General features: G+C 42.7%; 1 protein-coding gene across 2 annotated transcripts in view; it reads left to right on the plus strand.

Annotated features, from left to right (window-relative positions):
* SH3BGRL2 (SH3 domain binding glutamate rich protein like 2) overlaps positions 1-22,932 on the plus strand; it is a 453,595-nt gene that overhangs the window by 419,640 nt on the left and 11,023 nt on the right. The gene's annotated exons all lie outside the window — the stretch shown is intronic.

The following is a 22,932-nucleotide window of genomic DNA, read 5'->3' on the forward strand; positions in this document are numbered from 1 at the left end:
CAAAAAACATGTTGAATGCTGTAGGCAACCTGGGTGGCACAGTAGCACTTTTTACAGTGTAGGAGAGCATGGGTTATGACTGACGAGTCAGGAGCAGGACTCATTTCAGGATTCATGGCAGTAAAATAAAGTGTAGTTTAACAGATAAGATTAAACCTGCATCTCCAAACTGCTGTTGAGCTGACTGAGCTATTATGTCAGTCAGGCTGAGGGGAGGCAGACCAACGCATACATGACACATGCTCGACTAGCATATGTCCGAATCACAAACCATCGAACACACATACACAAAAGCGCTTAACATCGACAAGCGCTTCCGTGTATGTGTGCCTATTTTGTAGATCGGACTACAGTGCGGGTAAGGGAAAATTCCCTTTTCCTCACTGTAGTGCGATCTCGGAGTGAGAATAATAAAGTAGGGGGGGTGTGGGGGGTGCAGGGGGGTGAAGCCTCCCTGCAGAAATGTAGATTTTTTTTGAACACATACATGGAAGCGATCTTCGATGTTAAGCGCTTTTGTATATGTGTGTTTGATATTTTGTGATTTGGAAATATGCTAGTCGAGCATGTGTCCTAGACCCATACATATATATATATATATATATATATATATATGTGTGTGTGTATATATATATATATATACATATATATATACATATATATATATATATATATGTGTGTGTGTGTGTGTGTGTGTATATATATATATATATATATATACATATATTTTCTTTTTTTTTTTTTTAATTAATTTATTTATTTATTTTAATTTCCCCCTTTCTTGGGCCCCCCCTAGCCTCCATGGGGTCCTTGGCAACTGCCTGTGTCACCTACTGCTGGATCTGGCTCTGCTCTAACTTGTCATCCAGTTTTAGCAGAAAACAAAATAAACAGGCTCAGCAAAATGATGGTAACCAGATGTTTAAGAAGAACTGGCAAGGAGGTTCCAAAATTAATACAGGAAACCCCTCCCAATCCAAGGACAGTCCAACAAGCCAGAATGATTATTTAAGGGATCTTGTCCCTCCACCCACACCCTGGCAGTCTCTTTTCCCTTCCAGAAACTCTGAATTTCCAGTTTTGTTTTAGGAAACAGATATTTTCAGACAAATGAGTTCTGAGGATGATTCATCAAGGTTACAGTTGGCAGTGGGAGGAAATTCCTTCTTTCCGTGGGGGGGGTGGGGGTGGCTTCCTCTTTGACCAGACCAGGCTTTTCTATTTCCCCCTGTCTATCAACATATGTGGTCTCAGAGAGTCATACAGCCAGTTCCTCCTGCCCAATTTGGGAAAGGTTTTTATTTAAGGATGATTTTAGTGCCGAAGAAAGAAAATGCTTGGAGGCCAGTTCTGCATCTTTCTTTCCTAGACCAATTTGTGGTAGTGCCCAAGTTCAAAATGCTGTTGCTTCACAACCTATTACCCCTTGTTCCTAATTTAAGTTTTTTGATAACACTTGATTTAAGACATGCTTATCACATCCCTATTCATTCAGACTTCATGCATTTTTTGGATCACATTATCAGTTCTGTGCCTTACCCTTTGGACTCTCCACTGCACCAAGTGTTCACAAAGTATCTAGCTCCAGTTATGTTTAAGGCATCCATATTTTTTCATGTTTGGATGACTTGCTTATCTTTGCAGAGTCTTTTCAAAGTGTCAAGAATCTTTCACTTAGGTGAGAGGTGTCTTACATAAGCTGAGATTACAAGAGAATGTTTAAAAGTTTTTTTTGACTCCACACAGGATTGTGCTCCTGGGATGCATACTAGACACCTTAGTTTAAAGAGCTTTTCTTCCAAACTAAAAAATAGACCTATATCTAGACTTTATTGTAGGGTTTTCCCCTCAGACATGGGTCAGTTAGAGGGAATACCTCAGGATGTGGGGTCTCATGGTATCTATGAATTTCATGATACCCCTGGCAAGACTCCACATGAGAAAGTTATAATGGTGTCTGAAGTCTCTTTGGCCCCAGTACTAATACCCGTTATCTTTTCAAATCCCATTTCACGGGTTTGTCAGAAGAGAAATCACTTAGTGGAGACAGCAAATTTCCCTTAATCCAAGTCAAGGGTGGGGAAACAAAACATTCACCACGGATGCCTTAAACTTTGCTTGGGGAGCAGTTTCAGGAGGGATAAAAGTGAAAGGTGTTTGGTTCACTGTGGACAGATTCAAGCACATAAATATTAAGGAGATGCTTACGCTGATCAAGGCTTTCAACTCTCTACATCATCTTTGGGCTCTTTTACCTCTTCAGGTTGTTGCAGGAACTAGGCCTACTCCCTTTGCAGACTAGCTTGGACTGTAGTTTCACAGCACGATCTCACTCTGAAGGCATCCTGCAGCCTGTCAGAGCAAAACTGTATGGCAGTCAAGCTGAGAAGGAGAAAGGAAGACCCTCATGAAGGGAAGATAGATCAGGGAGTCTTCCAAGATTTGATCCAACTGTGGAGAATTCCTAAAGTAGACCTTTTTGCCTCTTCTCTAAACAATCATGTCAAGCTGCCAACAGTTTGAGCATATGGAAAGTGCCCTGAAGCTTTGGAAGCTAGTTGGATATTAGGATCTAATTCATATATCGAAGGCCACTGCAGCAGTGATCATTGGAACATCTACTGTTATGGTAAGTTTACTTGTAAAACTCTTACTTTTTCTGAGATGAATGCAGTAGTGTAACAGTGGGAGTTAGGTGACATGGTCTGTGTTTTGACATGTGCACTTAAATTGTTCAGTTAGGCATTAATTGAACTGATGTTTAAACTGTTTATAGCCCCTGATTTCAGTTCAGGTGGCAATGATTAACAGAGAAGATGTGGTCTTTCCATCAGAGGAAAGTTCACCACTATCATATCATTGTCTTTGACATGAGTAAGAAGATTCCTTTCATGAAAATAATGGCTAGGTGGATGGAGGCAAAAGCAGTCCTAAAGAGTTTGAAGAATGTCTGCCTCTGAGAGTAACAGGTCCATGTAATGATTTCTTCATGGCATCCATCACAGTAGCTGCAAGTGCAGGTGCAAATTGTTTACATCCCTGCTACTTCTCAAGTTTTGTTTTGCTTTCTTTTTTCAAGTGTCTGTCTGAGCTCTTTCACAGCTTTCAGACTTTGACCTTAAAATCAGGTTATTTCTCTATTAGTAGCTTCTTCACAAGTGGCTAGACACTTGATTTAAATGCAGTTATGATGCAGTTGAAGCATCCTCTAGAGCAGCAGCTTCTGGCCCTGTCCTTAGAAGGTGTTCTTGGTCGAGGCTTCAACCTTTGTTAGATGACATCAAAGCAAAATGGATGGCTGCTGCTCTCGATAACACTACTCTTCTTGATTCTGAAGCTGCAGATTTATTTAAGTCCTTCCAAGAGAAGGGAAAGGAACTTCAAGATTTGAAGCACCTTTTGTGTCTCCTGTTCCAAAATTCCACAGAAACTTTCCCACTAAGACTTCCTTTGTTAGGAGACAGATGCGCCCATCTTCTTCCAGATCTAAAATGACTGCAAGTAAACCTCCACAGTCTAAGACTACTGGTTTGGGCCCTTCATCCCAGCAGTCCTTTCCAGCCAGGCTAAGTACTCTATGACTATTAGCCTCCTCCAAGTCTTGCTCCTCTCTTTTTGTTTATCCCTTTTTTCCAGCTTGGGCAAGTATAACTCAGGATTCTTGGGTTCTTTCTATTATCCAGAAAGGATATTTCATGACTTGTAAAAATATTTCTCCTTTCATGGGTGTTCCACAGCCCCTTACCAAGCAGTTGACTTTGTTTCCATAGTTTCTAAAGGGGATTACTTTCTCAAAGCACAATTCAACATGTGCCAATGGACCAGAGAGGCATGGGGGATTTACTCAAGAATGTTTCTTGCCCCCAAAAGGATGGTCCATGGAGTCCAGTTCTGGACCTATCCCACTTAAACACTTTCCTAAAAGTACCAACTTTCTGTATGCTGTCTTTACAGACTATTTCCTTTGATTCCTCCTCAGTTTTACATGGCTTGTCTAGACATAAAGGATGCCTAGCTTCACATACTGTACCTATATATCCTCTTTCCATGAAATTTTTACATTTCTCTGTGGCTTCTTTGAACTTTCAGATGTTCTTCGTCTCACATTGCTGCAGTCATAACCTGTGGGTAGTCCGCTGTCCTCGGTCGGCCCGAATACCAAAGTGTTAGGCTGGCGTTGGTCATGGTCGCTCAGATCTGACGTCAGTACGCCGTGGTACTAAAGCGCATGACCAACGCCATATCCTCAGTCTTTCTTGCCGCATGGTCCGAAGCAGAAGCAGCGTTTGCAAGTGCCGTTCGGCGTCTTGAAATTTTCGTATTCTGAGTTTCAGACCGAAGACAAAGTTGGGATAAGTACCCCATTGGGGAATATTTTTGTCTTTTCTTGCCTCAGTTAAATCCGGATGTCAGAAAAAGTAAATAATTGTATTTCTTGTGCGAAACAGATACCTCATAGGGATTACCACTCTCTCTGTATTCCTTGCTTGGGGCCTGAGCACGACGTAGTCGGGTGTCGCTTTTGCGCTAGATTTAATAAGTGCACCATTAAACGCAGGTTAGATTGTGCTAGACTTGTTTTCGGTAAGCGGTGTAACTACAATATGCCGTCGGATCCTCCAACGCCCGCTACCGCTAAGAAGCGAAAAGAAAAATCGTTAAAGTCCAAGCAGGATGAGTCGTCCGTTACGGACGCCGGTTCTTTGGAAACTACGGTGGAATCGGTGGATCCAGCCGAGGTTTCAGCTGAATCTCAGGGGGAGCCTTTAATCTTACAGGAAGTGGCCTCTCAGGAGTCAGGTCAGGCTGAGGGGGCCTCTCAAGTCTCTGTAGTCCCTTCTTTACATAAGGTTGTTAGGCCTTCCACTTCTGTCACTAAAGCACCTTCCAAAGCCAGGCCTGGTCTTTCTAGCACAGGCGTCAGCCCTAGTTCTGCTGGTTCTGTACCTAAAAAGCATATGCTGAAAATGGCAGAGGATTTGATTACTTTAATCAGAGGTTCTATGCCCCCTCCAGATAAGAGGCCTAGGGTGGAGCCAGAGGTGGAAGGATTGGAGCATTCCTCAGATTACTCCGAGTCTTCGGCTGAGGACATTCAGGATTTTCCTCCCTGTTCTGATTCAGATGCAGAGGATTCCTGTCCTTCTACTTCCCCTCCAGAGGATTTTTCCTTTTCTGAAACCCTGCATTCCATGAGGGAGCATTTTAAGTGGGAAGGTCAGGATTTCTCAGATTCTCAAAAGAGGCTTAGGGAATTTTTGTTTTTACCTCAGCATAGGCCCTTGGCTATTCCCCCTGTTTTGGATGTGGTTCAGGATGTTTTTTCTGAAGCTTCCCTTAATCCTGATTCTTTACCTCCTGCCCCTGTCAAGCCAGGCAGGTATTACAGAGTGCCAGAGGCTCATAAATATTTGTATAAGAGTCCTAGAGCTGACCCGGAAACTATTAGCCAGGGACCTAAGGGTGTCAGGACTTCTGTTGTAAAGAATCCAGTTCCTCTGGATAAAGATTCTAGAGCTTTGGATAGGTGGGGTAAAAAAGTGTATACCTCCTCCACTCTAGCAATGAGGGCTTTAAATTGCCAGTTTCATATGCTGAAGTACCAGAATTTTCTCTTAAGTCAGTTGAAATCTAAGGTAGATGCTTTGGCAGAGGGTATAGAGTGTAAGGAATTGCAGGATTTAGTTCATGCCTCTGGTCAGGTAGGTAAGCATTCTTTGCAGTGTGGCTTTGATGCTCTTCAGGCTTCTTCCAGGGTGGCTGCCACTGGTTCAGTTATACGTAGGCATGCCTGGCTTAAGGATCAGAATTTGTCAGAGCATGTTAAAGCTCGAATTTTGGATGCTCCCCTTCAATCTGAAGTTCTGTTTGGTTCTCCTGTGGAGTCGGTTTTGAAGAAAATGGAAGACAAAGCTAAGTCCATGCAGACAGTTAAGGAATTTTTACAGGTGCAGCCCCTAAGTTTAGCAGAAATTGGCCTGCAAAGGGATGGGCTTATCCTTCTTCTGATTTACAGTCTAGGGGCAGATCTAGACATGGTAGGGGCAGAGCTCATGCTCAGGGTTCTTACAGACCTAGGACGTGGAGTTCCCCTGCACAATCTTCCGGTGAGGGCAGGGGTCAGCCTTTTCGTAAACAGACCCAATGACCTGTATCTCCAGCTGCCAGATCCCTCCTGTCTGGCAGCTCCTCTGGGAGGAAAGTTGGCACTTTTCAAGCAAAATTGGCTTTTAGTCACCCAGGACAAATGGGTGTTGGACATTATAGATCGAGGCTACAAGTTTTATTTTCACACCTTGCCTCCTTTCAAAGGCATGCCGGACATTCCTCCTCAGCAAAAGCTGGAGGCTCACAAGCAGATTTATTTACTTTTAGAAATGGGGGCTATCCAGGGGGTCCCTCCGTCAGAAGTAGGCCTAGGATTTTATTCTCGCCTGTTCCTTGTACCAAAGAAAGGAAACACTTGGAGGCCAATTCTGGATTTGTCTATTCTCAACACATACCTGGACATTCCAAAATTCAAGATGTTAACTTTGCAGCGGCTTCTGCCTCTGCTAGGCAAAGATCACTGGATGGTAACTCTGGATCTCAAAGAGGCTTATCTTCACATTCCTATCAGGCCCAGTTGCAGGAGGTTCCTGCGTTTTCGGGCTGGTACTTTTCATTATCAGTTCTCTGCATTGCCCTTTGGCTTATCTACTGCACCTAGGGTGTTCACAAATGTCCTGGCTCCGGTGATAGCCTTCTTAAGACTAAGAAGAATTCAAATGTATCCTTATTTGGATGATTGCCTGATTCTTGCTCAAGACAAAGTCAAGTTACTTCACCATCTACAGTATGTTATGGCAGTGTTAAGGTGCCTAGGGTATTCTGTGAACGAAACAAAGTCCAGTCTAGTACCCTCTCAGGACATGTGCTTTCTGGGTGTGAGACTGAATACAGCCTCTCAGATGGCTTTTCTGACCCCGGACAAACAAAGAAATCTTCCCCTTTACTTCCAGCAATTGTCCCTACTGTCCAGGCTGACTGCAAGGACAGTCCTTCAGGCCTTGGGGTTCATGGCATTTTATATTCTGGTACTTGCCAAACTACATATGAGGAAGCTACAATGGTATCTCAAAAGTGTATGGACTCAACACTGCCACGATTTGGACACTGTCATTCAGATAATACCTTGCATCCAAAGGGAATTTTTGTGGTGGGCTCAGGAATGTCACCTAAACAAGGGACTCTCTGTGACCCGACCAGAGGCGAGTCAGATCTTAACGACAGATGCCTCAGACATGGCTTGGGGTGCACACTTCAAGGGGAAATGGATTCAAGACACGTGGCCTCCCAGACTACAGCATTTGCATATCAACATGAAGGAGATGTTAGCAGTCCAATTTGCACTGATGGCTTTCAGGGATCTACTTCAACCAGGACAGGTGTTGATTCAAACAGACAACACAACAGTCATGTGGTACATCAACAAGCAAGGGGGAACCCATTCGTACCCTCTTTGCAGACAAGCTATGATTTTGTGGGAGACTGCTCTGAGTTTGCACCTCACTCTTCAGGCAAGGTTTCTGCCAGGAGCACAGAACTCCTTAGCAGATGTTTTGAGCAGACAGATGGTGGATCCCCACGAGTGGAAATTGGATCCTCATGTATTTCAACAGTTGACAGTGGCTTGGGGACTCCAGACATAGATCTGTTCGCTTCTCCACTAAATTTCCAACTGCCAAAGTTTTGCACAAAGATGTTTCACCCAAAAGCTTGGAAAGTGGATGCTCTATCATTCAGTTGGAACAACCTTCACGTCTATGCCTTTCCTCCTCTGCCTCTCCTTCCCAAGGTGCTCTTGAAGGTCAGACAGGACAAGCCTTGCATGATTCTAATAGCTCCAGATTGGCCACGTCAGCACTGGTACCCTCTGCTGAGGAGTTTAGCACGGAGCCTCCTTGGCCTTTGCCATCAATTCCACACCTTTTGTCCCAGGCAAGCAATCATTTCCTCAATGTCAGGATACATTCCCTACATCTGACAGCCTGGCATATTCTGTTCTAGACCCTGGGGTCAGCTTCCTCAACAAGTTTTGAATGTCATTTTGGAGGCCAGACGGCCTAGTACAAGGAAAGTTTATGCTGATAAATGGAGGAGATTTTTCTTTGGAGCACAACAAAGAGCTTTGATGTTTCAGTGCCTAATGTGAGTGTTTCACTTCAGTATCTTACAGAATTATTAGACAAGGGTTTGTCTTTCTCCTCTGTAAAAGTTCATGCTGCAGCCATTTCTGCTCACTATGACTGTGACCCACCATTATTCTCTCACCCTTTGTTTAAGCAATTTCTTAGAGGGGCAAAGAACATAAGACCCCCACGTAGAGCTCCTACTCCTTCCTGGGATCTCAATTTTGTGTTGGAAAAGCTCACTTTACCTCCTTTTGAGCCTGCAGCTACATCTGAGTTGAAGTTTTTGTCTTGGAAGACTGCTTTTTTGTTGGCCATTACGTCTGCTAGGAGGGTATCTGAATTACAGGCTCTAATGGCAGTTGAACCCTTCCTGATATTTCATAAGGATAGGGTATCCATGCGTACTAACCCTACTTTTATGCCTAAAGTTGTTTCTAATCTGGCCTTAAACCAATCTATTCATTTGCCTACATTTTATGCTGATCCCCAAAATAAAGGGGAAAAAATTTTGCACTCTTTGGATATTCACAGGCAGTTACGTTATTATTTGAGCAGAACTAAAGGGTTCAGGCAGTCTCAACAGTTATTCATTTCTTTTGCCTTGGGTTCACAAGGAAAACCTGTTTCAAAACAACTATTTCTAAGTGGATTGGCCATTGTATTGCTTTTTGTTATTCTCATCATGGTAAGGAGGTTCCGGCTGGAATCAGACCTCATTCCACTAGGGCGACTGCCACTTCTACTGCTTTTTTAAGGGGAGTAGCTACTAAGGATATTTTGGAGGCAGCTACTTGGAGTTCAGTGCACACTTTTTCTAAACATTACCATCTCCCTCTTTATTCCAAGTCTAGGGCTGGGTTTGCCACTGCAGTTTTACAGGGCATGTTAGCAGCTTCTAATGCTTTCTGATTTTGCCAACCTCCCTTACCTTTGCTTTGGGATTCTACCCACAGGTTATGACTGCAGCAATGTGAGACGAAGAACATAGTACAGTTTTGTACCTACCATAAATGTAGATGTTCGAGGATCCACATTGCTGCAGTCCAATTTACCCTCCCTCCTTCCCCTCTGTAGTTTGGGGTGGCTGTGTTGTTTTTGGGGTAACTATTTTTTCTATTTTGGTGATTGGGTATTTTTCTATTTTTGGCTATGGCCTTTCTTTTTTGGGCCTTCTGACATCTGGGGCAAGAAAGACTGAGGATATGGCGTCGGTCATGCGCTTTAGTACCACTGCGTACTGACGTCAGATTTGAGCGACCATGACCGACGCCAGCCTAACACTTTGGTATTCAGGCCGACTGAGGACAGCGGACTACCCACAGGTTATGACTGCAGCAATGTGGATCCTCGAACATGTACATTTATGGTAGGTACAAAACTGTACTTTTTTTTGCCTTGCCCTTTGGCCTTTTAACTGCCCCAAGGGTATTCACAAATTGCGTGGCCCCTGTGATTGCTTTCCTCAGGGTTAAGGGAATTCAGGTATGCCCATACCTGGAAGATCTTCTTTTTTCTGGCTCCTCAGTCAGAACAGTTGACTCAAAATCTCCAGTTTGCCATTTTCTCCTGCAAAATCTGGGGTTCACCATAAATTTCAAAAAATCTTTTCTTTCCCTGTCACAAGATCACATCTTTCTAGGGTGCAGGTTCAGAGCAGATCTTATGATGGTTTTTCTTCCACCCAAAAAATTCTGTCCCTCACTTCCTTCTTTGAAAGCTTTCTGCCTCTTCCCTCCATTACAGCTAGGGAGTTTAAGACTTCTAGGGTTTATGGCATTCACAGTACCTATGCTGTCCCTTGGAAAACTCCACATGAGAAAATTTCAGTGGCACCTAAAATAAGTTTGGATGCAGCATGCACACCCTCTGGAGTTTGTGCTCTCTCATCTACCATGCCTAAAATCTGAGCTCCTTTGGTGGGTTTAACAATTTTCTCTGAATCCATGACTTCCTCTTTATCTGCCCCAACCAACTCAAGAGTTGTTCACAGATGCCTCAGGCATAGGCTGTGTGTGTGTGTAGGGGGGGGGGGGCAACTTTCGTGTCAAACAAGGTGCAGGGCCTTTGGTCTCTTTCAAAAAGAAAAGGGCATATCAGCATCAAGGAAATAAGGGCTCTTATTCTAGCTCTACAGGCTTTTCATCCTCTTTCAGCCAGGTCCTCTGAAAGTGTTTATGGACAACACCACAGTCCTTTGGTATGTCAACAAGCAGGGGGGACAAAGTCTAACCTTCTTTGCAGGTTAGCTGTCATGGCATGGATATTGGCAGTTCAGCACAATGTGAATCTTAAAGTGGTTTACATCCCATCCACCCAAAACATTGAATGACTCAATCCCATGAATGGCTGCTTCACAGGGATGTGTTTCTGGTCCATCTGTGGGGTACTCCTCTACTGGATCTTTTTTGCCTTCCCTCTGAACAGACAACTTCCTCTATTTTGTGCCAGAGTGACACATCATCTGGCTTGGAAGGTTGATGCCCTATCTTTCTCATGGAAGGGGATGTTGCTGTATGCACCCCCCACATTCAAAAAGTCCTGCTCAAAATTCAGCAGAACAAACCAAAAATCTTGCTGGTGACTCCCCTTTGGCCAAGACAGCTTTGGTTCTCTTCTGCTTTTAGCCAAGGGCAATCATCTCAAGTTACCTCACAGAGTGGACTTTCTGATGCAGGACAAGGGATCTCTGCATTATCTACATCTGTCAGCCTTACCACTGACTTTGTGGGTGATGAGCTTTTGATTTCTTTCAGACACCTTTTTTAAGAGGGTGTGCTTAGGGTTCTGCAGGAGAACAGGAAACCCAGTAGTTCGTTCTTTCTTGTTTGAGGAGTGGTTTGGCTTATTCTTCAGTGAAAGTTCACTTGTCAGCCATTTCTGCCTGTCTGACATTATTTCTACCTTTGGCTTCCAGATTGGAAGTAAAACTTTTTATTAAAGGCTTCCTTCATATTAAGCCTCCCAAGAAACCAGTTCTACCTCCTTGGAATTTGAATTATGTCTTAGAGAAGCTTACTGTAGCCCCTTTTGAACCTGCAGTCTCAGTTTCCTTAACGTTTTGTACCTGGAAAACATTTATTTTGCTAGCTTTAACCTCTGCTAGGAGGGTTACTGAGATTTAAGCTTTGATAGCCTCTCCTCCTTTTCTTGTTTTTCACTAGGCCAAAATATCTTTCTGTACTAATCCCTCCTTTAAGTCCAGGGTGGTGAATGAGTTGTCTCTTAATCAATCTATTCAATTACCCACTTTCGTCACTTCTCCTCAATCCTCCAGTGAAAGTATTTTACACACCTTGGAAGTGCGTAGACAACTCAGATTTTATTTGGATAAGACTAAGGCTATCAGGAAATCTGATTAGCTATTTGTTTCTTATCATCCCAGGGCTCTGGATTTACCTTTCTCTAGACAGACAGTTTCTTCTTGTATTTCTAAGGCAATTTTGTTTTGTTCTGACTTCCATGGTAAGACTCTTCCTGCTCCTGTAAAAGCTTACTCCACTAGGTTTGTAGCTTCCTCGGGTGCATTCTTTAAAGGCTTGGATACTAACACCATTTTAAAGGCTGCTACTTAGTATTCTGTTCATACTTTCACCAAACATTATAAGTTGGGTAGCATTTGTAGATTTAGGGCAGGGTTTGCTAGAGACATTCTCCATGGCTTTCTAGAAAGCTTCTCTGTGCCTTACTCCTCCAAAGATTCTTACTAAGCTTTTGTATTCTCCCATATGTAAAGAATACTGCAACACTGAATAGAAGGACAGAGAATAATTGTGTACAATCTTACCATAACCATAGTTATCCTTCTTTTCTATGTTGCAGTATTCTGTCCCTCCCTCCCCCTTGTACCTTGTTTTTTTCTTCAATGGCAGATTATTTGCCCTTTGCTCTGGTGCTCCTACTGGGGCATTTCAGTTCTGAAGATTGTATGTGCAGATGTCCTTTTATGGTTGATGTTGCCAGCACATATGTGTAATGACCCATGTACCTGCAGTAGCTAAAAGCTGTTGTATGCTGTACGGATGTGGGTCACTTAGGCTGAGGACTTCCCATATGTAACATATATTGCAACATAGAAGAGAAGGACATCTGTGGTTATGGTAAGATTTTACACAACTATTCTTTCTATCATGGTATTTTGGCATAGACAATAATGAATAGTATTTTGGTAGAGATCTGTTGTGTGGTGCAAAGTAGTAATTTTTTGGGGAGTTTAGAAGTAGTTGTGAGTTATTTAGCCATATTTCAGTTGATAAGGATTGTTGAAAAAGGTTTTGGAGGTTAGAGAACATTTGTCAGAGCAGGTTAGGGTGATGTCATCATCAAATTGAACTAGCGTAGCATTTTTTTATAGCAGTGTAGAGATCATTGATGAATATTTTTGAAAAGTATGGTCCTTGTGGGATACCAATACTTACTGGCAAAAAGGTGAAAAAATCATGTTTCCATTTCACTGCTTGAGCTCTGTTTGAGAGGTAGCTATGGAACCATTGCAGTGAATAGTTGGGGAGCCCTGAGGATGAGAGTTTATGTAAGAGGTCTGGTAGGAGACAATATCAAAAACTTGTGATAACTCTGGGAAGATGGTAGAGAGTAGGTTTCCAGTGTTTCACTGGGTATTGACAGCATTAAAAAAATTCAGCAAAGCATCTGTTGTGCTGTGATGAGGACAGAAGCTATGTTGGTATGAAGACAGAAGCTGGTTATCTTTTAGATAGTTGATAAGTTGCTTATGAGTACATTTTTCTGATAATTTAATTGTAGCAATAAAATAGCAATTGACCTATAGTTTGAAAGATATAGATTGATTTCACCCTTGTGCAGTGTAATAATGAATGTTTTTTCCATATCGAGAAGACATTATTCTTAGATGTGGATCGATTTTTATCAGAATTGTACCTGGATATGCAACAGCCTTGGCTGCCATTTTAAGATAATTACTTGGTGTATTGTCAGGGACAGTTAAGATAATTACTTGGTGTATTGTCAGGGACAGTTGTAATAGGCTTTCATTTTTGATGTAATTTTCAATGGTATCTGTGGGAGCTATTTAGAAGGAGAAATGTTGATTGAGGTTATTTGATTGAGTTAGGGACCTCAAGAGATTGATTAGTTGCCTCGCTAGTTAAAGACTGTACTGTCTTTATAAAGTTGGTATTGAATTGGTTGGCTACGATGTTATTTTGTTTGTTGTTGGCTCTGTAGCTTGTCATAGATTTAAAGGTTTATAGATTATGGCCCAGAACATTGTTGGATTATTAGTGTGCATGTTTTTATTGGTTAGTAGGCTTTCTTATCTTTGGTGATAAGTTGTTTTGTTAGGTTTCTTAGTTGTCTATATGCTAGTAAACTTGGTGCTGTTTTATTTTTTTGTCCAGATCTTCCATGCTTTGTGTGATGCCTGTGCCCAGGCCCAGCAATCAAAGAGCCTCAATCCTCACCACTAACATCAGAGAGGGCGTCTCATATATGAGGAAAGGATAACAAATACACACAGTAAAGTGCAATTTCCCTTAAGAGCACACAGAGATCACAGTCAGTCCGGGGCTGGTCACTCCCTTGCTCCCCAGGTCCCCAATAAGACTCCCCACTGGCACAGCTATAGGGTCCACATCAGCCTAGTGGGCAAGCTAAAATCTCCAGCACCCTTTCTGTCCAACCAGTGCTTCGTGTCCCTGCCCAAGTAGCTGACACATATACACACACACACACACACACACACACACACACACACACACACACACACACACACTTTGAGATAAGAGTTTGCACAACCACACAAACACTTCTAGGAAAGGCTGGCACAGTTTCTCCAGCTGTGCCCCTTTCACCCAGACTATACAGTAGTACCAGCTGCCACCACCCACTAATAATTACCAGCTACTCAAAGGCCGTTAAACCAGTGTCCAATTATTAGTGTGCAATATTATTATCCAATTGATAGTATAGCCCATGGCTAAAGCTATTAGAATGGCTTTGTGCATTTTAACCAAAAGCATACAAGTACTCTAAAGAGCTTAAATTATCTTTACAAAAAACAGCCACAGTTAAAAGGTTTTGAAATATTTAATAATAAATAATTAAAACCACAAGACAATACTTTCTGCTACACAGTCAGTGCTAGTCAAGAGTTCAGAGATCACACATAAATACTTAAAATAAATCAGTAGTACAAGTCTGACATCACAGAAAAAACACTTGGTCTAATCTTAATAGTCCTAGCTATTTCTACAAGAAAACGCACTTCTAAGATAACTTACGTAAGACAACAGGCAGAATGCTGAGTTGGATAGTCCAGACAAAAATGCTTAATGCCTTCGGGTTCTCTCTGTTTAAATTGAAACTGCAGTTCTGATAAAAGATTACATAATTTCACACTTTTCTGGTGTTCACAGGCTGACAGAAACTGCATTTACATTCTTTTACACTTAGAGCAATAAAGGACATTCCACATGCAAATTCTGGTCACTAACTTTAGCCTTAAAACAATAGGCATGAAGCCTTCATCTAGCCTGGCCGGAGCCGAATTGTAAACATCAAAGGTAGTCATGAAATAATTTTAAGTTCAAAGGACCAACAAGAAATGCTTGACTTAGCTTACAGCAGATGGCAATGTTGCCACATTGTTTTAAGTTCAACATTTCACAACACATTCTTTCATTTAAGAAGCAAGCCTGCTTTTCAACATTTCACAGTATTTACAGATGATAGAATTATCTATAAAATCCTATCTGGCTAGGCTGGCAGCCTTCACCCATCTCTACCAGTCTTCACCCCCCCCCCCCCCCGGAGAACTCAAGCTAGTTTTTCAATTGACACTTGAGAAAAGCCGCTTGAGAGGGTTAGGTCTATCTGAGTATACCTACCCCCATTCCCTGTCTTGAGAGCCCATCTGCACTGGCATTGCTACTCCCACTGCGGTGCTGAACTGACATATCATATGCTTGCAACCCCAGGCTCCATCTTAGCAACTTGGCATTTTGCTGACTGGCTCTGTTTAACCATGTTAGGGGGTTGTGATCTGTCATAACAGTGAATTTTCTTCCGTACAGATAAGGCTGAAGTTTCTGCAATGCCCATACTATGGCTAAACATTCCTTTTCTACAGCTGCATAGCATTCCTCCCTTATTTGGAGCCTACGACTGAGAGAAACCACTGTGTGCTCTTCCCCCTCTGAAGAAATCTAAGTACAGCCCCCACCCCATGGTTTAAAGCATCCACCTGCACAACAAATTCTTTGCTGTAATACAAAGTCAATGATTTAAACAACTGCTGCAGTAATCTGGACTGGCTAACACAGGTGGTCCTCCCAAAGCTTCTTTAAGCATCTGGAATGCCTGCTCACATGCTGGGGTCCACACTATCATATCTGGCCTGTTCTTCCTTGTCAGGTCTGTGAGGGGAGCAGCTATGGTACTATAACTGGGGATGAACTTTCTGTAGTACCTTGCTGTCCCTAAAAATGCCCTCACCTGCTTTTTAGTAACAGGTGCAGGCCATGCCTGAATGGCTTCCACTTTGGAAGGTTCTGGCCTTATCTTACCACTCCCCACTCTATGTCCTAGGTAGGAGACCTCCGCCATACCCACCTGACATTTGCTCGGCTTAATGGTCAACCCTACCCTCTGTAGTCTGCCCAGCACCTCCCTGACATACTGAAGGTGCTCTGGCCAGGAATGGCTGTAGATGGCAATAACATCTAGATAAGCAATGGCAAACTCTCCTGCTCCTGCTAGAATATGAGCTACTGGCCTCTGGAACGTCACTGGGGCATTCTTCATCCCAAAGGGCATCTTTGTGAACTCATACAAGCCAAAAGGAGTCACAAAGGCTGACTTCTCTCTAACACTGGGGGTGAAAGGCATCTGCCAGTAACCCTTGATAAGATCAATGGTTGTAAGATACTTAGCCCCACCCAGCTGCTCTAGGGTCTCATCTGTCCTAGGCATGAGGTAAGCATCTGACTCTGTGTGGCTATTTAATTTCCTGTAGTTCACACAGAACCAGATGCTGCCATCCTTCTTTGGCATCAGCACCACTGGGGAGGCCCAGGGACTGTTGGACTGTTGAATCACCCCTAGTTCCAACATCTCCTGTACCTCCTCCCTCAGATTCTGTTTGACTCTCTCAGGCACCCTATAAAGGGGCCTGCCTAATAGGCCTTTGGGGTCCTGTATCTACCTGGTGCTGCACCAGGTGGGTGCATCCTGGTTTCCCAGTGAACATGTCCCCAAATTCCCTCAACACTACTTGGATTTCTCGAACCTGGGTAGGAGAGAGCAGCCGGGACATTGCTACCCCTTCCCCTGAGGTGTCAGCCTGAGCCTCACTGAGGAGATAAGTCCCCAGATCTCCCTTAGACTCCTCCTGCAATCCACTGCAAATGCTCAGCACAAGGGCCTCTCTATCATGGTAAGGTTTCATCATGTTAACATGGTACAATTTGTGCCCCTGCCATCTGCCTAGCAGTTACACCATGTAGTTAACATCACTTATCTTTCCTACCACCTTGTAGGGACCCTCCCAAGCTGCTTGCAGCTTGCTGTGTCTGACAGGAATGAGAACCATTACCTGCTGCCCCACAGCATACTCTCTAGCTCGAGCATTCCTGCCATACCACACCTTTTTCTGTTGTTGGGCTTCTGCCAGGTTTTCCTGGGCCAAGCCCATGAGTTCCTTGAGCCTTGTCCTGAGGTTTAGTACGTATGCCACAACAAACTCCGTGTGAGACTTGCACTCACCTTCCCACTCATGTTGAATTAAATCTAGAGGTCCCCTCACCCTATGCCCATACAGCAACTCAAAGGGTGAAAAACCTGTGGATTCTTGGGGAACCTCTCTGTAAGCAAACAACAGATGGAGCAAATATTTGTCCCACTCCCTCTTAAACTGATCTGCAAATGCCTGTAGCATGGACTTGATTGTAGAGTTTAACCTCTCAACAAGACCATTAGTCTGGGGATGGTAGGGGGTGGTCTTCATGTGCTTCATCCCACAGGACTTCTACAGACAAGTCAGTAGGTCTGATATGAAATTCGCACCTCTGTCAGTCAGTATTTCTTTTGGGAAACCTAATCTGCTGAAAATCTCTAACAAAGCATTTGCCACCTTCTCTGCCTCAGTGGAGGACAAAGCCACTGCCTCAGGATATCGTGTAGCATAATCCATTACCACCAGGATATACTTTTTCCCTGTGGAACTTGGGGTACTCAGAGGACCCACAATATCCATGGCTACCCTCTGAAATGGCTCCTCAATCACAGGCAAAGGCATCAAAGGAGTTGTCACCTTGTCTCCTGCCTTGTCTACCTTTTGGCACTGCTCACAGGTCCTGCAGTACCCTGTTACATCTCTGGGAATTCCAGGCCAATAGATGTTCTGCATAATATGCTGCTTTGTATGTTTTATGAAAATATGACATGCAAATGGAATATCAAAGGCTATGGCTAGAAGTGCCAGATGGTTGGCTCTAGGCACTACCAACTTCTGTACTCTCCCACCTTCTATCCCTCCCTCAGGGTAATCCACTCTCTGTATAGTAACCCTTTGTCCCAGTATACAGATTCGCCCTTTCCTTGAGAATCAGGTGTCTCCCTAGCTACCTGCCTTAGGCCTTGCAGTGTAGAGTCTGAGAGCTGAGCCTGTCTCAACTCTCTCTTTGTAACCCTTCCCAGCTCCCCTTCCACAGGAAGTCTGGCATCCTCTGACATTGGTGCCTCACTGTCAGCCTGGGTACTACTACTCACTTCTACCTTTGCAGTTACTCTGTCCAAGGGACCATCAATACCCACAAGCAGCTGGGGCTCACCTTCAGTCTCACTGCTACAGCATAGCTTACTCTGTGAAGTAACCACTTCAGCACTCTGGGCTGCAAGTATGCAGTTTGTCTGGATCTCCCCCAGGCTACCAGACCCACATGCATGTCTCCTAGCCTGACTGCATGTAACTGCATAAGCACATGGTACTGCCTCATCCAAATCCTTCCCACTCTGAGCATCTGCAGGATGGTAGTTTAGTACCCCGGTTGTCTCAAGACAACCTACTATTGGTATTTTGTCTTTCCCACTTACTGGCTCCCTCACCTTTTGTTCCCCATCTTGCCTCAGTGGCACATGTGTACCACATGGCCCCACTGGTTGCATTCAAAACATTTAACCCTAGCTCCTGGACGTGTACCTGGACTAGTGGCTTCCCCTGCTACTGGCAGATTCTGTTGGGGCAGTCTGTGTTGCCCACCATGGGTGCCTTTAGACCCATGAGCAGTACTGGGGGGTCCCCTTTCTGTGCAGGGTGGCCCTGCTTGCCAGGTATAGGTCTCCCTTCTTCCCCAACTCGTCTGAAGTAGCACATTGTCTATCAGCTAACCAGATCTTCATGTCCTCAGGAAAAGTGCTAAGGGCTTGTTCCCTTACCAAAAGGTCTGCCAGCCCTTCAAAAGTGGTGACCTGACATCCACTCACCCACCTATGGAAATAAGTGCTCAGTTCAGCAACATATTCACACACTTTCATCTGCCTTGCATCTATGCTCACAAAACTTTTTCCTATACGTTTCAGGTGTTAGCTTAAACAGTTCTAAAAGACTATTTTTTAGAGCAGTATAATCAAAGCATGCAATGTCAGACATTTGGACAGAACAGTTACACCTTTACCATGGAGTAAGGGGTCAGGAACCGTACCCAGAGCCCTTGGTCAACTTCATACTGTTTACATACCCTCACAAACATATGAATGAAACTATCAAAATTTTCCCCCTCTTTAAACTGCGGAAGAAATTTACTGACCTTTTGTGCATCTGGGGTCCAGTTACTCCCTTTCTCATTACCTCCATGACTCTGGCGAAGAGTCAGCATCTCCTTCTCATGCTGCCTCTGCCTCTCTTGTTCCTCATCTTGCAGATGTAACAGTTTCTCATTCTCCTCAGCCTGCAAATGTTGCAGTCTCTTATTTGCTTCTAATTCCAAACACCTGGCCTCCAACTCAAGTCTCTTTAGCTCTAGCTGGATTTTTAAGTCCACTGCAGAAAGGTTGAGCTGTCCATTCTCCAAGGGTATTATATCTCCACTGCCAATCTGATTGTCCTCCTGGTTGCTGTTTTCTGATGCAGCTATAACCAAGGCTGCAATCAGGTCTGCCTTAGTCAGGTTTCCATGCACATCTCCATCACCTGGCTCCTTGACAGCTTTCCATACTCCTCTTCTGACATGCTGCCTGCTCAGCCTGACTAACTAAGCTAACAAAAGAAATAAAACAATTGTGATCTGAACTCTGAATATTCATTGCATGGCTGTTTTTGAGTACAAAACACCTTCAAAGCTTATTGTGCACAAGCTACAGGATTCACTCTACCCACACCACTACATGCCAATTAGTATTTGCCAACTAATTAATATGTGATGTGGATATCCCACTGCTGCCAAACAATTAATATGTGATGCCCGTGCCCTTGCCCAGCAATCAAGGAGCCTCAGTCCTCACCACTAACACCAGAGGGCATCTCATATATGTGGAAAGGATAACAAATACACACAGTAAAGTGAAATTTCCCTTAAGAGCACACAGAGATCACAGTCAGTCCGGGTCTGGTCGTTCCCTTGCTCCCCAGGTCCCCAGTAAGACTCCCGACTGGCACAGCTATAGGGTCCAGATATCAGCCTAGTGGGCAAGCTAAAATCTCCAGCACCCTCTCTGTCCAGCCAGTGCTTCATGTCCCTGCCCAAGTAGCTGACACACACACACACTTTGAGATAAGAGTTTACACAACCACATAGACACTTCTGGGGAAGGCTGGCACAGGTTCTCCAGCTGTGCCCTTTTTACCCAGATTATATGGTAGTACTAGCTGCCACCACCCACTAATAATTATCAACTATTCGAAGGCCCCTAAAAGGGTGTTCAATTATTACTGTGCAATACTATTATCCAATTGGTAGTATAGCCCATGGCTAAAGCTATTAGAGTGACTTTGTACAGTTTTACCAAAGGCATACAAGTACTGTAAATAGCTTAAATTATCTCTACAAAAACAGTCACAGTTAAAAGGTTTTAAAATATTTAATAATAAATAAAACCACAAGACAATACTTTCTACTACACAGCCAATGCTAGTCAAGAGTTCAGAGATCACACAGAAATATTTTAGTCTAATCTTTATAGTTCTAGCTATTTCTGCAAGAAAACACACTTCTAAGATAACTTACTTAAGACAGGCAGAGAGCTGAGTTGGATAGTCCAGACAAAAATGTTTAATACCTTTGGGTTCTCTCTGTTTAAATTGAAACTACAGTTCTGATAAAACATTTCATCATTTCACACCTTCCTGGTGCTCCCAGGCTGACAGAAACTGCATTTACATTATTTTACACCTAGAGCAATAAAGGACATTCCACGTGTAAATTCTGGTCATTAACTTTAGCCTTAAAACAATAGGCAGGAAGCCTTCATCTAGCCTGGCCAGAGCTGAATTGTAAACATCAAAGGCAGTCATTAAATAATTTTAATCTCAAAGGACCAACAAGAAATGCTTGACTTAGCTTTCTTTACAGCAGATGGCAATGAGGCACATTGTTTTAAGTTCAACATTTCACAACACTTCTTTCATTTAAGATGCAAGCCTGCATTTCAACATATCACAGTATTTACAAATTATAGAATTATCTATAAAATCCTATCTGGCTAGGCTGGCAGCCTTCACCCATCTCTACCGGTCTTCACACTTTGTATCATTGTTTCCTGAGTTGTTTAGCTGCTAAGGGTAGCCATGAGGTAGGGTTGAAATTAACTCTTTTATTCTGAGAGGGATAGTGTGTTTTGAATAGCTAGGGAGATTTTATTGAACTCTGGGACAAAATCTTCTATGGGGGAGAGTCTTTAGTGACTCCCAGTGTCAAGTTTTTTATTAGGTTGTAATGATGGCTTTGGTACCTTATGGTGTAAATTGGTAAGTGATAACTTAGATTGTCTGACAGAGTTTCACGGAATGATATTTTATTTGGCGAGAATGTTAGGATCCAATTGAGGATTGATTATATGGCTGTGGCTTTGTTATATCTACTTGATGTGGTGATAGGTTGTGTAAACCTGTACGGATGTGTATTATAGGTTGGATTTTCAGACCTAATGTTAGGGGTTCATAAGGGATTTTTGAGGAGGCCCAGGAGAGAAAATCTTCCAGTTGAAAGCATAGCAGGTATCTGCGAAAGGGGGTGGTTGTTCCTAGTGAAAGTATTAGGGGGCATGATCAGGACGTAAGAGCAGTTCTTTGAATTTTTTCTGCACTGGCATTTCTAAATGCAGATAAAGAAAGATAAATGCACTTCAGAGCTTCATGTATGTTAATCTCTAATAAGCTGATCTATCAGATTGCTACAGTTTAATAAATACTCCTTTTTGGCTCTTCAGTGGAGAGCTTGGGGGTGTATCTAACTGTAATAAGCCAATTGCTACAGATGTGGCAAATCTGTAATAAATATAATTCTATTTTTTGAAAATTGACTATAAATGATAAAGTTGTTAAGAAATAGAAATGAGTATACTAATAAGACAGCTTACACTTATCCAAATAATATTCAGTGTAATAATGGGGACAGAGCATGTTTTGGTGATTCTGTGGTAATGACTGGGGAAAATTCAATCACAATGTATCACATGACCTGAATTACAAACACTTTTTCCAGTCATGTCCCCCTCAGTTCGATATTAACAATGGGAATTATTTTCCACCCCTACCACCCCTCCCCCATTAATCAGAAAGATCACCAAATGAACACCAAGGTAACCTTTTTCAGGATGCTCCCCCTTTTTACACTACTGAATTCAGTAAGGGTGGGATCAGAAAAACAAGGGCAAGGGGAGAGGGATGGAAAAATCCCAGGAGGAGACATAACATAATTTAACAAGCAGCGATTATACACTGAGCCAGCTATACGACCAGACACATGGGTAGACATTAAAACAACAGATAATGGGAAGGTGCTACACCATAAAGACTTTAACATATTTAATTGCATTGATGTTAATATCACTGCAGGTTTTAAGTTTGTCTCTTAACAGTTCTGTGGACATCTCCAATTTAATTTTGGAACTCAAGCTGTTTACTCGAAAAATTAATCTTTCTGTACAGTTTCATGAGCACTACTGTTATAGAAAGTAAGTATAGAGAGAAAAGTACCTACAGCCTACCCCAGAATCCAATAGTGGCTACTTTGAAAAGATTTGTGATTGAGATCTTTATGAATTTCACAAAACTAAGAAATTATGGTATGAGAATTTAAGTAGGGAAGAACAGAAGGTTTTGAAATCCCTACAAGCCAACAATTGTATTAGGGTGAGGAAACCTGACAAGGGTGGAGGTACAGTACTGGTGGACAAATGTTGTATATTAGTAAGGTCTTTCTTATTTTACAGGATACCAACAAATATATTACGTTGTCCAAAAATGAAATTTATATCATGTACAAGAAAATGGATTTATTTTTAAAGGATTCCCTTATGCAAAATTATATCTTTGGACGCCTACAAGTTTTTTATTAAAAAAAAAAAAAACTTTAATTCCAACTTTGGTATGCCTAACTTCCACAAAGAACACTTAGATCCCCCTTATACACTGATTGATTACTGCGGCGCAGGGGTCAAAAACTTACCCCTTAGCTACTTTTGTTGATCAGACCCTTAAACATTTTTTGAATTTTATTCCTCCATTGTGATAGATTTATTGGATTTTTTAAAAAAAATCGAACAAGATTTTTATGGTGAGATGTTT

Source organism: Protopterus annectens, chromosome 1.part1, assembly GCF_019279795.1.
Source record: "Protopterus annectens isolate FY-2018-M chromosome 1.part1, PAN1.0, whole genome shotgun sequence".
Classification (NCBI taxonomy): Eukaryota; Metazoa; Chordata; order Ceratodontiformes; family Protopteridae; genus Protopterus; species Protopterus annectens.